Below are 18,505 nucleotides of genomic sequence, written 5' to 3'. Positions count from 1 at the left end.
AACTTACAAAGTTTGGTATTTTGGAAGATTTTCATGTGCTACAATACATAAATGTCACGAAGTTTATTAAACTTGCATACATTGGTACTTTGGAAGATTTTCGTGTGCGATGCTACATAAAAGTCACGACGTTTGTTAAACTTAATAAATATGGTCTTTTTGAAGATTTTCGTGTGCTATACTACCTAAAAGTCCCGAAGTTTGTTAAACTTGCAAACTTTTATATTTAGGAAGTTTTTCCTGTGCTATACTACGTAAATGTCACGAAATTCGTTAAACTTACAAATTTTAGTGTTTTGAAAGATTTTCGTATGCTATACTACATAACATACACAAATTTTGTTAAACTTGCAAACATTGGTATTTGGAAGTTTTTAGTGTGTCATACAACATAAAAGTTACGAAGTTTTTAGTGTGTTATACAACATAAAATTTGGTCTTTTTGAAGATTTTCATGTGCTATACTACATAAAAGTCATGAAATTCGTTAAACTTGTAAACTTTCAAATTTACGAAGATTTTCATGTGCTATACTACATAAATGTCACAAAGTTCGTTAAACTTGCATACATTAGTATTTTGGAAGATTTGCGGTGCTATATTACATAGAAGTCACGAAGTTCGTTAAACTTGCACAATTTGGTCCATTTTAAGATTTTTTGGGCTATACTACATAAAAGTTTTGAAGTCCGTCTAACTCGCAAAGTTAGGTATTTTGGAAAATTTTCATGTGCTACATAAATGTCACGAAGTTTGTTAAACTTGCATACATTGGTATTTTGGAAGATTTTCGTGTGCGATACTACATAAAAGTCACGAAGTTCGTTAAACTTATAAAATTTGTTCTTTTTGATGATTTTTGTTTGCTATACTATCTAAAAGTCCCGAAGTTCGATAAACTAGAAAACTTTGGTATTTTGGAAGATTGTCGTGTGCTCTACTACATATCATACACAAAGATTGTTAAACTTGCATACATTGGTATTTTGGAAGTTTTTAGTGTGTTTTACAAAATAAAAGTCACGAAGTTATTTAAATTTACAAAATTTGGTTTTTTTTGAAGATTTTCATTTGTTATACTACATAAAAGTCATGAAATTCGTTAAGCTAACCAAACTTTCACAATTTTTTTTCACTCTATTGGAATTAAGACAACTTTAATATAGAATAAGAAAATAGAGAAAAATGGTGTAACACCCCATACATAATTGACTAGTATATTATGCATATAACGTTAAAATTGATATTGAGTACATACAAAAGCTATATATATAGAAAGATCCATAATACAATACAACATGAAATTCTAACAAGAATTACAAAACATCTGTCTTCAATGGATCTGCACAGCGGAAAAAGAGATCTGACGAGGTCTTTGAGCCATCACCACTTCCATGTCTTCAATCCAAACCTGCTACTGACCAACCACTACTAAACTGTACCTGAAAAAATAAGTTGATTGGGGTGAGATTACTAAATCTCAGTGAGTCCTCCTATCCTATGGGCCCACTCAGATCTACAGGGTACATGCATCAAAACCGAATCTACCATTGATTCGGGGTTATCCTCACATCCGGTACAAGTACGGAGAAAACAAGGAATCGTCCACCATAGGACTCATCATACACAAGTATCGACAAACAAGTATGCAAAAACCCATACCCATGTACGGGGAATCCAGAAGTCGTTACAAACCTCGACTGGATTATAGAATGAACGCACCCTCGATGGGTTCACCCATGCCTATTGTTAAGAGACTCGTACAAGCACACTGCAAGAGTAGTTAAGCGGGTTCGCACAAGCCTATCTGGCCGCGAGATGACATTAGCCGAAATGGCGTCTTTGCCCCGGTAACCACCTTTGCGCACGTGTGTTAACACCAAGTACCAAACCGCCATCTTGACGCATGAGCCCACCGGGCGAAAGCCTAGTAGTAGTCTACATGACTTCACTAGAGGTGAGTTACCGAAAATGTATTGGCCTACGTGGCCACATAATCCCACCATACCGAGCACGCAAGTGTGTTAACTCCAAGTGAGTAAAACCCCGTACGGAAACTCACTAGCACACTGCAACGGTAGCTCAGGTGCGCGACCTTTGATCACATCATCGGACTATTCTACGGACTCCATGGTCCGGGAAAATACCTTGACTTCATAGTAAGAGGTATATCCCAATCTAGCCCCCGGTCACTTCGATTCAAGCATACGCACACACAACAAGCGTAAGGTCATAAGACAATTCAATCCGAATGTTTAACCAAAACATTTGGATATCACCACATTTCCATGTTCCATCACATTGCATTCATCAAGCATTAAGGAACAAATAATGGTAGTTACACTATCACATTCAAATCATGCATAATTCACAATTTCCAAATAATCAAATGGAAGTATTGAAATTAAATACTTAACAGCGTCACATACTACCAACAGGTACGCATAAACAATAAGGGAGGAGTCCGGTTACGAATGAAAACCAGAACTGAACTCAAGGGGTAAGAAACAGAATTCTGCAATCAGCATCTTCCGCTTAGCGGCTCCTGTCCGCTTAGCGGGTTCGCGATATTTTATTTTCCACAAACAGCATCTTCCGCTTAGCAGCCTCACGTCCACTTAGCGGACTCGCGATTTTCTGGAAAAATGTACATCATCCGCTAAGCGGCCTTAGCCCGCTTAGCGGACCATAGCAGAATCAGAAAAATGCAGAACGCACCAGTTCCGCTATGGGGGTATTCTAACCCCTAGAATCCACCTGCATGTGTCAAATTACAACATATAACAGTAATATGCATCACAAACAACCAACAATTATCACATAGCATGTTTTAGCATCATGAATTTCATGGATTTATCTCACAATCCCTAAACCCCAAACATGCAATTCCCATAATTTTCCCCAAAGTCTCTAACTAAGGACTCACCATGGATTTAGAGAGGTTAGAAAGATGTTCCTTGCTGCCATTGAACTCCCACCATAGTCAAAGTTTCACTTCATCTTCATCAAATCCGTAGCCCACTCTTCTTCACATTCAGCATGCATGTCCCAACTTCAAGCTCGTTTTTCTCCACAAATAAACAAGCTATTAGAACGAAATAACATACCAAATCGAAGAGAATTCCGTGTAGAATCCAAATCTTCGAGAATTACCTGAATCGGAGTTGTGAGCAGAGAGTTATGATCAGTTTAGTGGGGGCTGTCCAAGGAATACGAAAATGAAAACTTGAAATGGGATGTATGACTTCTTCCACTTTTCTCTCCACTTCTCTTTCACAAAAATCTGAATTGGAATGGTGTACCTCTACCAACCAATCACATGTCATGCAATATAAGGTTAAGGTCCAATGTGCCCCTCAACTAAACCAAAATTACCACCTTGCCATTTGGTTTGCTTCTAACCAACATCTTTCTATTCCAACTAACCTTCTCTTAATTATATTAATCCATTAATTCCCTCTTAATACTTCATAATTATATGAATAATCATGCCTAGAATAATATGGAGTATTACAAATGGAGTAGAAAATAGTATAGTATAGTTTTAATTTCTAAAATTGGGGTGAAATGGAATTAAGAGATGTCATCTATTTATAGAAGATTTTACACTAAATAGAATGATCCATGAGTTTTTTTTAATATACTTATCGATTAATCCTAATTGTTAATAAGTTAGATAAGCTAAATAAGGAAGGTTTTTAAAATACATACTCATTAATCGAATAAAATCCCTCTTAATCAATTTAAAGGCAATTACAAATTAGTTAATCAATTAACCCTATTGTACTCATTGATTATACTACCGAAAAGTCCCGAAGTTCGTTAAACTTACAAACTTTGGTATTTTGGAAGCTTTTCGTGTGCTATCCTACATAACATTCACAAAGTTTGTTAAACTTGCATACATTGGTATTTTGGAAGTATTTAGTGTGTTATACAACATAAAAGTCACAAAGTTATTTAAAATTACAAAAATTGGTCTTTTTGAAGATTTTCATTTGCTATACTACATAAAAATTATGAAATTCGTTAAGCTTGCAAACTTTCGTATTGATGAAGATTTTCATGTGCTATACTACATAAAAGTCACGAAGTTCGTTAAACTTGTAAAATTTGGATTTTGGAAGATTTTTGTGTGCTATACTACTTAAAAGTCACGAAGTTCGTTAAACTTTCAAAATTTGATCCTTTTGATGATTTTCGTGTGCTATACTACATAAAAGTCACGAAGTTCGTTAAACTTGTATACATTGGTTAAATGAAAGATTTTCGTGTGCTATACTACATAAAAGTCACGAAGCATCTTAAACTTGCAAAATTTAGTCTTTTGGATGATTTTGTGTGTGCTATATAATACATAAAAGCCACGAAATTTGATTAATTGGCAAAATTGGATCTTTTGGAAGATTTTCGTGTGCTACTAAATAAAAGTAATGAAGTTCGTTAAATTTGCAAGTTTTAATATTTTGGAAGATTTTCGTGTGCCACACTACATAAAAGTCATGAAGTATGTTACACTTTTAAAATTTGGGCTTTTGGAAGATTTTTGTGTGCTATACTACATAAAAGTCATAAAGTTTGTTAAACTTGCAAAATTTGGTCCTTTTGTGTGCTATTATACTACGTAAAACTCACGAAGTTCGTCCAACTTTCAAAATTTGGTCCTTTTGAAGATTTTCGTGTGCTTTACTACATAAAAGTCACGAAGTTCGTTAAACTTGCATACATTGGTATTTTGGAAGATTTTCGTGTGCTATACTACATAAAATCACGAAGTTTGTTAAGCTCGCAAAAGTTAGTCTTTCGAATGATTTTTCGTGTGCTATATTATACATAAAAGTCATGAAATTTGTTAAACTGTCAAATTTTGGTTTGTGGAAGATTTTCGTATGCTACTACATAAAAGTCACAAAGTTTGTTTAATTTGCAAATTTTAATATTTTTGAAGATTTTCGTGTGCTATACTACATAAAAGTCAAGAAGTTCGTTAAACTTCAAAATTTGGTATTTTGGAAGATTTTTGTGTGCTATACTACATAAAAGTCACGAAGTTCGTTTAACTTGCATACATTGGTATTTTGGAAGATTTTCGTGTGCTATACTACATAAAAGTCACGAAGTTTGTTAAAATTGAGAATTTTAGTCTTTTGGAAGATTTTTTGTGTGCTATATACTACATTAAAGTCACGAAATTTGATAAACTGGCAAAATTTGGTCTTTTGGAAGATTTTTGTGTGCTATTACATAAAAGTCACGAAGTTCATTATAATTGCAAATTTTAAAATTTTGGAAAATTTTTGTGTGCTATACTACATAAAAGTCACGAAGTTCGTTAAACTTTCAAAATTTGGTCTTTTGGAAGATTTTTTTGTGCTATACTACGTAAAAGTCACGAAGTTCGTTAAACTTTCAAAATTTGGTCCTTTTGATGATTTTCATGTGCTATACTACATAAAAGTCACGAAATTCATTAAAATTGCATACATTGGTATTATGGAAGATTTTTGTATGCTATAATATATAAAAGTCACGAAGTTTCTTAAACTTGCAAAATTTAATCTTTTGGATGATTTTTTGTGTGCTATATACTACATAAAAGTCACGTAATTTGTTTAACTAGCAAAATTGGGTCTTTTGGAAGATTTTCGTGTGCTACTAAATAAAAGTCATGAAGTTCGTTAAACTTGCAAATTTTAATATTTTGGAAGATTTTCGTGTGCTATACTACATAAAAGTCATGAAGTATGTTAAACTTTAAAAATTTGGTCTTTTGGAAGATTTTTGTTTGCTATACTACATAAAAGTCACGAAGTTTGTTACACTTGCAAAATTTGGATTTTAGAAGATTTTCGTGTGCTATTATACTACGTAAATCTCAAGAAGTTTATCCAACTCTCAAAATTTGGTCCTTTTGAAGATTTTCGCGTGCTTTACTACATAAAAGTCACGAAGTTCGTTAAACTTGTATACATTGGTATTTTGGAGGATTTTCGTGTGCTATACTACATAAAATCACGAAGTTTGTTAAACTTGCAAAATTTAGTCTTTCGGAAGCTTTTTCGTGAGCTATATTATAAATAAAAGTCACGAAATTTGTTAATCTAGCAAAATTTGGTCTTTTGAAAGATTATCTTGTGCCACTACATAAAATTCACGAAGTTCGTTAAACTTGCTAATTTTAATATTTTGGAAGATTTTCGTGTGCTATACTACATAAAAGTCACGAAGTTCGTTAAACTTACAAAGTTTGGTATTTTGGAAGATTTTCATGTGCTACAATACATAAATATCACGAAGTTTATTAAACTTGTATACATTGGTACTTTGGAAGATTTTCGTGTGTGATGCTACATAGAAGTCACGACGTTTGTTAAACTTAATAAATTTGGTCTAATTGAAGTTTCATAAACATGCAAAATTTAGTCTTTTGGATGATTTTTTTTGTGTTATATACTGCATAAAAGTAACGAAATTTGTTTAATTAGCAAAATTGGATCTTTTGGAAGATTTTCGTGTGCTACTACATAAAAATCACGAAGTTCGTTAAACTTGCAAATTTTAATATTTTGGAAGATTTTCGTGTGCTATACTACATAAAATTCACGAAGTTCGTTAAACTTTCAAAATTTGGTCATTTGGAAGATTTTCGTGTGTTATATACTACATAAAAGTCACGAAGTTTGTTAAATTTGTAAATTTTTGTTTTTGGAAGATTTTCGTGTGCTATAATACATAAAAGTCACGAAGTTCGTTAAACTTTCAAAACTTTGTCCTTTTGAAGATTTTTGTGTGCTATATACGACATAAAAGTCACGAAGTTCATTAAACTTGCATTCATTTGTATTTTGGAATATTTTCGTGAGCTATACACTACATAAAAGTCATGAAGTTTCATAAACATGCAAAGTTTAGTCTTTTGGATGATTTTTTCTGTGTTATATACTGCATAAAAGTAACGAAATTTGTTTAATTAGCAAAATTGGATCTTTTGGAAGATTTTCGTGTGCTACTACATAAAAATCACATGAAGTTCGTTAAACTTGCAAATTTTAATATTTTGGAAGATTTTCGTGTGCCATGCTACATAAAATTCACGAAGTTCGTTAAACTTTTAAAATTTGGTCTTTTGGAAGATTTTCGTGTGTTATATACTACATAAAAGTCACGAAAGTTTGTTAAACTTGTAAATTTTTGTTTTTGTGATTTTCGTATGCTATACTACATAAAAGTCACGAAGTTCGTTAAACTTTCAAAACTTTGGTCCTTTTGAAGATTTTCGTGTGCTATATACTACATAAAAGTCACGAAGTTCATTAAACTTGCATACATTGGTATTTTGGAAGATTTTCGTGTGCTATATACTACATAAAAGTCACGAAGTTTCTTAAACATCGCAAAATTTAGTCTTTTGGATGATTTTTCGTGTTATATACTTATACATAAAAGTCACGAAATTTGTTAAACTAGCAAAATTTTGGATTGTGGAAGATTTTCGTGTGCTACTACATAAAAGTCACAAAGTTTGTTTAAACTTGCAAATTTTAATATTTTGGAAGATTTTCGTGTGCTATACTACATAAAAGTCACGAAGTTCGTTAAACTTTCAAAATTTGGTCATTTGGAAGATTTTTGTGTGCTATATACTACATAAAAGTCACGAAGTTCGTTAAACTTGCATACATTGGTATTTTGGAAGATTTTCGTGTGCTATACTACATAAAAGTCACGAAGTTTGTTAAACATTGAAAATTTTAGTCTTTTGGAAGATTTTTTGTGTGCTATATACTACATTAAAGTCACGAAATTTGATAAACTGGCGAAATTTGTTTAATTAGCAAAATTGGATCTTTTGGAAGATTTTCGTGTGCTATTACATAAAAATCACGAAGTTCGTTAAACTTGCAAATTTTAATATTTTGGAAGATTTTCGTGTGCTATACTACATAAAAGTCACGAAGTTCGTTAAACTTTCAAAATTTGGTCATTTGGAAGATTTTCGTGTGTTATATACTACATAAAAGTCACGAAGTTTGTTAAATTGTAAATTTTTGTTTTTGGAAGATTTTCGTGTGCTATACTACATAAAAGTCACGAAGTTCGTTAAACTTTCAAAACTTTGTCCTTTTGAAGATTTTTGTGTGCTATATACTACATAAAAGTCACGAAGTTCATTAAACTTGCATTCATTTGTATTTTGGAATATTTTCGTGAGCTATACACTACATAAAAGTCATGAAGTTTCATAAACATGCAAAATTTAGTCTTTTGGATGATTTTTTCTGTGTTATATACTGCATAAAAGTAACGAAATTTGTTTAATTAGCAAAATTGGATCTTTTGGAAGATTTTCGTGTGCTACTACATAAAAATCACAAAGTTCGTTAAACTTGCAAATTTTAATATTTTGGAAGATTTTCGTGTGCTATACTACATAAAATTCACGAAGTTCGTTAAACTTTAAAAATTTGGTCTTTTGGAAGATTTTCGTGTGTTATATACTACATAAAAGTCACGAAGTTTGTTAAACTTGTAAATTTTTGTTTTTTGAAGATTTTCGTGTGCTATACTACATAAAAGTCACGAAGTTCATTAAACTATCAATACTTTGGTCCTTTTGAAGATTTTGTGTGCTATATACTATGTAAAAGTCACGAAGTTCATTAAACTTGCATACATTGGTATTTTGGATTATTTTCGTGTGCTATATACTACATAAAAGTCACGAAGTTTCTTAAACATGCAAAATTTAGTCTTTTGGATGATTTTTTTTGTGTTATATACTACATAAAAGTCACGAAATTTGTTTAACTAGCAAAATTGGATCTGTTGGAAGATTTTCGTGTGGTAATACATAAAAATCACGAAGTTCGTTAAACTTGCAAATTTTAATATTTTGGAAGATTTTCGTGTGCTATACTACATAAAATTCACGAAGTTCGTTAAACTTTCAAAATTTGGTCATTTGGAAGATTTTCGTGTGTTATATACTACATAAAAGTCACGAAGTTTGTTAAACTTGTAAATTTTTGTTTTTGGAAGATTTTCGTGTGCTATACTACATAAAACTCACGAAGTTCGTTAAACTTTCAAAACTTTGTCCTTTTGAAGATTTTTGTGTGCTATATACTACATAAAAGTCACGAAGTTCATTAAACTTGCATTCATTGGTATTTTGGAATATTTTCGTGTGCTATATACTACATAAAAGTCATGAAGTTTCATAAACATGCAAAATTTAGTCTTTTGGATGATTTTTTCTGTGTTATATACTGCATAAAAGTAACGAAATTTGTTTAATTAGCAAAATTGGATCTTTTGGAAGATTTTCGTGTGCTACTACATAAAAATCACGAAGTTCGTTAAACTTGCAAATTTTAATATTTTGGAAGATTTTCGTGTGCTATACTACATAAAATTCACGAAGTTCGTTAAACTTTCAAAATTTGGTCATTTGGAAGATTTTCGTGTGTTATATACTACATAAAAGTCACGAAGTTTGTTAAATTTGTAAATTTTTGTTTTTGGAAGATTTTCGTGTGCTATAATACATAAAAGTCACGAAGTTCGTTAAACTTTCAAAACTTTGTCCTTTTGAAGATTTTTGTGTGCTATATACGACATAAAAGTCACGAAGTTCATTAAACTTGCATTCATTTGTATTTTGGAATATTTCCGTGAGCTATACACTACATAAAAGTCATGAAGTTTCATAAACATGCAAAGTTTAGTCTTTTGGATGATTTTTTCTGTGTTATATACTGCATAAAAGTAACGAAATTTGTTTAATTAGCAAAATTGGATCTTTTGGAAGATTTTCGTGTGCTACTACATAAAAATCACAAATTCGTAAAACTTGCAAATTTTAATATTTTGGAAGATTTTCGTGTGTTATGCTACATAAAATTCACGAAGTTCGTTAAACTTTAAAAATGTGGTCTTTTGGAAGATTTTCGTGTGTTATATACCACATAAAAGTCACGAAATTTGTTAAACTTGTAAATTTTTGTTTTTTGAAGATTTTCGTTTGCTATACTACATAAAAGTCACGAAGTTCATTAAACTATCAATACTTGGTCCTTTTGAAGAATTTTGTGTGCTATATACTATGTAAATGTCACGAAGTTCATTAAACTTGCATACAATTGTATTTTGGATTATTTTCGTGTGCTATATACTACATAAAAGTCACGACGTTTCTTAAACATACAAAATTTAGTCTTTTGGATGATTTTTTTTGTGTTATATACTACATAAAAGTCACGAAATTTGTTTAACTAGCAAAATTGGATCTGTTGGAAGATTTTCGTGTGGTAATACATAAAAATCACGAAGTTCGTTAAACTTGCAAATTTTAATATTTTGGAAGATTTTCGTGTGCTATACTACATAAAATTCACGAAGTTCGTTAAACTTTCAAAATTTGGTCATTTGGAAGATTTTCGTGTGTTATATACTACATAAAAGTCACGAAGTTTGTTAAACTTGTAAATTTTTGTTTTTGGAAGATTTTCGTGTGCTATACTACATAAAACTCACGAAGTTCGTTAAACTTTCAAAACTTTGTCCTTTTGAAGATTTTTGTGTGCTATATACTACATAAAAGTCACGAAGTTCATTAAACTTGCATTCATTGGTATTTTGGAATATTTTCGTGTGCTATATACTACATAAAAGTCATGAAGTTTCATAAACATGCAAAATTTAGTCTTTTGGATGATTTTTCTGTGTTATATACTGCATAAAAGTAACGAAATTTGTTTAATTAGCAAAACTGGATCTTTTGGAAGATTTTCGTGTGCTACTACATAAAAATCACGAAGTTCGTTAAACTTGCAAATTTTAATATTTTGGAAGATTTTCGTGTGCTATACTACATAAAATTCACGAAGTTCGTTAAACTTTCAAAATTTGGTCATTTGGAAGATTTTCGTGTGTTATATACTACATAAAAGTCACGAAGTTTGTTAAATTTGTAAATTTTTGTTTTTGGAAGATTTTCGTGTGCTATAATACATAAAAGTCACGAAGTTCGTTAAACTTTCAAAACTTTGTCCTTTTGAAGATTTTTGTGTGCTATATACGACATAAAAGTCACGAAGTTCATTAAACTTGCATTCATTTGTATTTTGGAATATTTCCGTGAGCTATACACTACATAAAAGTCATGAAGTTTCATAAACATGCAAAGTTTAGTCTTTTGGATGATTTTTTCTGTGTTATATACTGCATAAAAGTAACGAAATTTGTTTAATTAGCAAAATTGGATCTTTTGGAAGATTTTCGTGTGCTACTACATAAAAATCACAAATTCGTAAAACTTGCAAATTTTAATATTTTGGAAGATTTTCGTGTGTTATGCTACATAAAATTCACGAAGTTCGTTAAACTTTAAAAATGTGGTCTTTTGGAAGATTTTCGTGTGTTATATACCACATAAAAGTCACGAAATTTGTTAAACTTGTAAATTTTTGTTTTTTGAAGATTTTCGTTTGCTATACTACATAAAAGTCACGAAGTTCATTAAACTATCAATACTTGGTCCTTTTGAAGAATTTTGTGTGCTATATACTATGTAAATGTCACGAAGTTCATTAAACTTGCATACAATTGTATTTTGGATTATTTTCGTGTGCTATATACTACATAAAAGTCACGACGTTTCTTAAACATACAAAATTTAGTCTTTTGGATGATTTTTTTTGTGTTATATACTACATAAAAGTCACGAAATTTGTTTAACTAGCAAAATTGGATCTGTTGGAAGATTTTCGTGTGGTAATACATAAAAATCACGAAGTTCGTTAAACTTGCAAATTTTAATATTTTGGAAGATTTTCGTGTGCTATACTACATAAAATTCACGAAGTTCGTTAAACTTTCAAAATTTGGTCATTTGGAAGATTTTCGTGTGTTATATACTACATAAAAGTCACGAAGTTTGTTAAACTTGTAAATTTTTGTTTTTGGAAGATTTTCGTGTGCTATACTACATAAAACTCACGAAGTTCGTTAAACTTTCAAAACTTTGTCCTTTTGAAGATTTTTGTGTGCTATATACTACATAAAAGTCACGAAGTTCATTAAACTTGCATTCATTGGTATTTTGGAATATTTTCGTGTGCTATATACTACATAAAAGTCATGAAGTTTCATAAACATGCAAAATTTAGTCTTTTGGATGATTTTTCTGTGTTATATACTGCATAAAAGTAACGAAATTTGTTTAATTAGCAAAACTGGATCTTTTGGAAGATTTTCGTGTGCTACTACATAAAAATCACGAAGTTCGTTAAACTTGCAAATTTTAATATTTTGGAAGATTTTCGTGTGCTATACTACATAAAATTCACGAAGTTCGTTAAACTTTCAAAATTTGGTCATTTGGAAGATTTTCGTGTGTTATATACTACATAAAAGTCACGAAGTTTGTTAAATTTGTAAATTTTTGTTTTTGGAAGATTTTCGTGTGCTATAATACATAAAAGTCACGAAGTTCGTTAAACTTTCAAAACTTTGTCCTTTTGAAGATTTTTGTGTGCTATATACGACATAAAAGTCACGAAGTTCATTAAACTTGCATTCATTTGTATTTTGGAATATTTCCGTGAGCTATACACTACATAAAAGTCATGAAGTTTCATAAACATGCAAAGTTTAGTCTTTTGGATGATTTTTTCTGTGTTATATACTGCATAAAAGTAACGAAATTTGTTTAATTAGCAAAATTGGATCTTTTGGAAGATTTTCGTGTGCTAGTACATAAAAATCACAAATTCGTAAAACTTGCAAATTTTAATATTTTGGAAGATTTTCGTGTGTTATGCTACATAAAATTCACGAAGTTCGTTAAACTTTAAAAATGTGGTCTTTTGGAAGATTTTCGTGTGTTATATACCACATAAAAGTCACGAAATTTGTTAAACTTGTAAATTTTTGTTTTTTGAAGATTTTCGTTTGCTATACTACATAAAAGTCACGAAGTTCATTAAACTATCAATACTTGGTCCTTTTGAAGAATTTTGTGTGCTATATACTATGTAAATGTCACGAAGTTCATTAAACTTGCATACAATTGTATTTTGGATTATTTTCGTGTGCTATATACTACATAAAAGTCACGACGTTTCTTAAACATACAAAATTTAGTCTTTTGGATGATTTTTTTTGTGTTATATACTACATAAAAGTCACGAAATTTGTTTAACTAGCAAAATTGGATCTGTTGGAAGATTTTCGTGTGGTAATACATAAAAATCACGAAGTTCGTTAAACTTGCAAATTTTAATATTTTGGAAGATTTTCGTGTGCTATACTACATAAAATTCACGAAGTTCGTTAAACTTTCAAAATTTGGTCATTTGGAAGATTTTCGTGTGTTATATACTACATAAAAGTCACGAAGTTTGTTAAACTTGTAAATTTTTGTTTTTGGAAGATTTTCGTGTGCTATACTACATAAAACTCACGAAGTTCGTTAAACTTTCAAAACTTTGTCCTTTTGAAGATTTTTGTGTGCTATATACTACATAAAAGTCACGAAGTTCATTAAACTTGCATTCATTGGTATTTTGGAATATTTTCGTGTGCTATATACTACATAAAAGTCATGAAGTTTCATAAACATGCAAAATTTAGTCTTTTGGATGATTTTTCTGTGTTATATACTGCATAAAAGTAACGAAATTTGTTTAATTAGCAAAACTGGATCTTTTGGAAGATTTTCGTGTGCTACTACATAAAAATCACGAAGTTCGTTAAACTTGCAAATTTTAATATTTTGGAAGATTTTCGTGTGCTATACTACATAAAATTCACGAAGTTCGTTAAACTTTCAAAATTTGGTCATTTGGAAGATTTTCGTGTGTTATATACTACATAAAAGTCACGAAGTTTGTTAAATTTGTAAATTTTTGTTTTTGGAAGATTTTCGATAATACATAAAAGTCGTGTGCTATAATACATAAAAGTCACGAAGTTCGTTAAACTTTCAAAACTTTGTCCTTTTGAAGATTTTTGTGTGCTATATACGACATAAAAGTCACGAAGTTCATTAAACTTGCATTCATTTGTATTTTGGAATATTTCCGTGAGCTATACACTACATAAAAGTCATGAAGTTTCATAAACATGCAAAGTTTAGTCTTTTGGATGATTTTTTCTGTGTTATATACTGCATAAAAGTAACGAAATTTGTTTAATTAGCAAAATTGGATCTTTTGGAAGATTTTCGTGTGCTACTACATAAAAATCACAAATTCGTAAAACTTGCAAATTTTAATATTTTGGAAGATTTTCGTGTGTTATGCTACATAAAATTCACGAAGTTCGTTAAACTTTAAAAATGTGGTCTTTTGGAAGATTTTCGTGTGTTATATACCACATAAAAGTCACGAAATTTGTTAAACTTGTAAATTTTTGTTTTTTGAAGATTTTCGTTTGCTATACTACATAAAAGTCACGAAGTTCATTAAACTATCAATACTTGGTCCTTTTGAAGAATTTTGTGTGCTATATACTATGTAAATGTCACGAAGTTCATTAAACTTGCATACAATTGTATTTTGGATTATTTTCGTGTGCTATATACTACATAAAAGTCACGACGTTTCTTAAACATACAAAATTTAGTCTTTTGGATGATTTTTTTTGTGTTATATACTACATAAAAGTCACGAAATTTGTTTAACTAGCAAAATTGGATCTGTTGGAAGATTTTCGTGTGGTAATACATAAAAATCACGAAGTTCGTTAAACTTGCAAATTTTAATATTTTGGAAGATTTTCGTGTGCTATACTACATAAAATTCACGAAGTTCGTTAAACTTTCAAAATTTGGTCATTTGGAAGATTTTCGTGTGTTATATACTACATAAAAGTCACGAAGTTTGTTAAACTTGTAAATTTTTGTTTTTGGAAGATTTTCGTGTGCTATACTACATAAAACTCACGAAGTTCGTTAAACTTTCAAAACTTTGTCCTTTTGAAGATTTTTGTGTGCTATATACTACATAAAAGTCACGAAGTTCATTAAACTTGCATTCATTGGTATTTTGGAATATTTTCGTGTGCTATATACTACATAAAAGTCATGAAGTTTCATAAACATGCAAAATTTAGTCTTTTGGATGATTTTTCTGTGTTATATACTGCATAAAAGTAACGAAATTTGTTTAATTAGCAAAACTGGATCTTTTGGAAGATTTTCGTGTGCTACTACATAAAAATCACGAAGTTCGTTAAACTTGCAAATTTTAATATTTTGGAAGATTTTCGTGTGCTATACTACATAAAATTCACGAAGTTCGTTAAACTTTCAAAATTTGGTCATTTGGAAGATTTTCGTGTGTTATATACTACATAAAAGTCACGAAGTTTGTTAAATTTGTAAATTTTTGTTTTTGGAAGATTTTCGTGTGCTATAATACATAAAAGTCACGAAGTTCGTTAAACTTTCAAAACTTTGTCCTTTTGAAGATTTTTGTGTGCTATATACGACATAAAAGTCACGAAGTTCATTAAACTTGCATTCATTTGTATTTTGGAATATTTCCGTGAGCTATACACTACATAAAAGTCATGAAGTTTCATAAACATGCAAAGTTTAGTCTTTTGGATGATTTTTTCTGTGTTATATACTGCATAAAAGTAACGAAATTTGTTTAATTAGCAAAATTGGATCTTTTGGAAGATTTTCGTGTGCTAGTACATAAAAATCACAAATTCGTAAAACTTGCAAATTTTAATATTTTGGAAGATTTTCGTGTGTTATGCTACATAAAATTCACGAAGTTCGTTAAACTTTAAAAATGTGGTCTTTTGGAAGATTTTCGTGTGTTATATACCACATAAAAGTCACGAAATTTGTTAAACTTGTAAATTTTTGTTTTTTGAAGATTTTCGTTTGCTATACTACATAAAAGTCACGAAGTTCATTAAACTATCAATACTTGGTCCTTTTGAAGAATTTTGTGTGCTATATACTATGTAAATGTCACGAAGTTCATTAAACTTGCATACAATTGTATTTTGGATTATTTTCGTGTGCTATATACTACATAAAAGTCACGACGTTTCTTAAACATACAAAATTTAGTCTTTTGGATGATTTTTTTTGTGTTATATACTACATAAAAGTCACGAAATTTGTTTAACTAGCAAAATTGGATCTGTTGGAAGATTTTCGTGTGGTAATACATAAAAATCACGAAGTTCGTTAAACTTGCAAATTTTAATATTTTGGAAGATTTTCGTGTGCTATACTACATAAAATTCACGAAGTTCGTTAAACTTTCAAAATTTGGTCATTTGGAAGATTTTCGTGTGTTATATACTACATAAAAGTCACGAAGTTTGTTAAACTTGTAAATTTTTGTTTTTGGAAGATTTTCGTGTGCTATACTACATAAAACTCACGAAGTTCGTTAAACTTTCAAAACTTTGTCCTTTTGAAGATTTTTGTGTGCTATATACTACATAAAAGTCACGAAGTTCATTAAACTTGCATTCATTGGTATTTTGGAATATTTTCGTGTGCTATATACTACATAAAAGTCATGAAGTTTCATAAACATGCAAAATTTAGTCTTTTGGATGATTTTTCTGTGTTATATACTGCATAAAAGTAACGAAATTTGTTTAATTAGCAAAACTGGATCTTTTGGAAGATTTTCGTGTGCTACTACATAAAAATCACGAAGTTCGTTAAACTTGCAAATTTTAATATTTTGGAAGATTTTCGTGTGCTATACTACATAAAATTCACGAAGTTCGTTAAACTTTCAAAATTTGGTCATTTGGAAGATTTTCGTGTGTTATATACTACATAAAAGTCACGAAGTTTGTTAAATTTGTAAATTTTTGTTTTTGGAAGATTTTCGTGTGCTATAATACATAAAAGTCACGAAGTTCGTTAAACTTTCAAAACTTTGTCCTTTTGAAGATTTTTGTGTGCTATATACGACATAAAAGTCACGAAGTTCATTAAACTTGCATTCATTTGTATTTTGGAATATTTCCGTGAGCTATACACTACATAAAAGTCATGAAGTTTCATAAACATGCAAAGTTTAGTCTTTTGGATGATTTTTTCTGTGTTATATACTGCATAAAAGTAACGAAATTTGTTTAATTAGCAAAATTGGATCTTTTGGAAGATTTTCGTGTGCTAGTACATAAAAATCACAAATTCGTAAAACTTGCAAATTTTAATATTTTGGAAGATTTTCGTGTGTTATGCTACATAAAATTCACGAAGTTCGTTAAACTTTAAAAATGTGGTCTTTTGGAAGATTTTCGTGTGTTATATACCACATAAAAGTCACGAAATTTGTTAAACTTGTAAATTTTTGTTTTTTGAAGATTTTCGTTTGCTATACTACATAAAAGTCACGAAGTTCATTAAACTATCAATACTTGGTCCTTTTGAAGAATTTTGTGTGCTATATACTATGTAAATGTCACGAAGTTCATTAAACTTGCATACAATTGTATTTTGGATTATTTTCGTGTGCTATATACTACATAAAAGTCACGACGTTTCTTAAACATACAAAATTTAGTCTTTTGGATGATTTTTTTTGTGTTATATACTACATAAAAGTCACGAAATTTGTTTAACTAGCAAAATTGGATCTGTTGGAAGATTTTCGTGTGGTAATACATAAAAATCACGAAGTTCGTTAAACTTGCAAATTTTAATATTTTGGAAGATTTTCGTGTGCTATACTACATAAAATTCACGAAGTTCGTTAAACTTTCAAAATTTGGTCATTTGGAAGATTTTCGTGTGTTATATACTACATAAAAGTCACGAAGTTTGTTAAACTTGTAAATTTTTGTTTTTGGAAGATTTTCGTGTGCTATACTACATAAAACTCACGAAGTTCGTTAAACTTTCAAAACTTTGTCCTTTTGAAGATTTTTGTGTGCTATATACTACATAAAAGTCACGAAGTTCATTAAACTTGCATTCATTGGTATTTTGGAATATTTTCGTGTGCTATATACTACATAAAAGTCATGAAGTTTCATAAACATGCAAAATTTAGTCTTTTGGATGATTTTTCTGTGTTATATACTGCATAAAAGTAACGAAATTTGTTTAATTAGCAAAACTGGATCTTTTGGAAGATTTTCGTGTGCTACTACATAAAAATCACGAAGTTCGTTAAACTTGCAAATTTTAATATTTTGGAAGATTTTCGTGTGCTATACTACATAAAATTCACGAAGTTCGTTAAACTTTCAAAATTTGGTCATTTGGAAGATTTTCGTGTGTTATATACTACATAAAAGTCACGAAGTTTGTTAAATTTGTAAATTTTTGTTTTTGGAAGATTTTCGTGTGCTATAATACATAAAAGTCACGAAGTTCGTTAAACTTTCAAAACTTTGTCCTTTTGAAGATTTTTGTGTGCTATATACGACATAAAAGTCACGAAGTTCATTAAACTTGCATTCATTTGTATTTTGGAATATTTCCGTGAGCTATACACTACATAAAAGT

At 30.0% G+C, this 18,505-nt stretch overlaps 1 long non-coding RNA gene across 1 annotated transcript; it reads right to left on the bottom strand.

Annotated features, from left to right (window-relative positions):
• Positions 1-1,203: 1,203 nt before the first annotated feature.
• Positions 1,204-3,286, bottom strand: LOC131611114 (uncharacterized). The gene is made up of 3 exons (XR_009286758.1): positions 3,154-3,286; positions 2,927-3,068; positions 1,204-1,442 (listed from the first exon to the last, which is right to left on the bottom strand). It is a non-coding gene; the product is annotated as an uncharacterized LOC131611114 (long non-coding RNA).
• Between the last annotated feature and the right edge of the window lie 15,219 nt (positions 3,287-18,505).

This window comes from Vicia villosa, linkage group LG6 (genome assembly GCF_029867415.1).
Source record: "Vicia villosa cultivar HV-30 ecotype Madison, WI linkage group LG6, Vvil1.0, whole genome shotgun sequence".
Classification (NCBI taxonomy): domain Eukaryota; kingdom Viridiplantae; phylum Streptophyta; class Magnoliopsida; order Fabales; family Fabaceae; genus Vicia; species Vicia villosa.
Note: the sequence above shows the minus strand (reverse complement) of the source record. Positions and strands in the feature narration are given on the sequence as shown.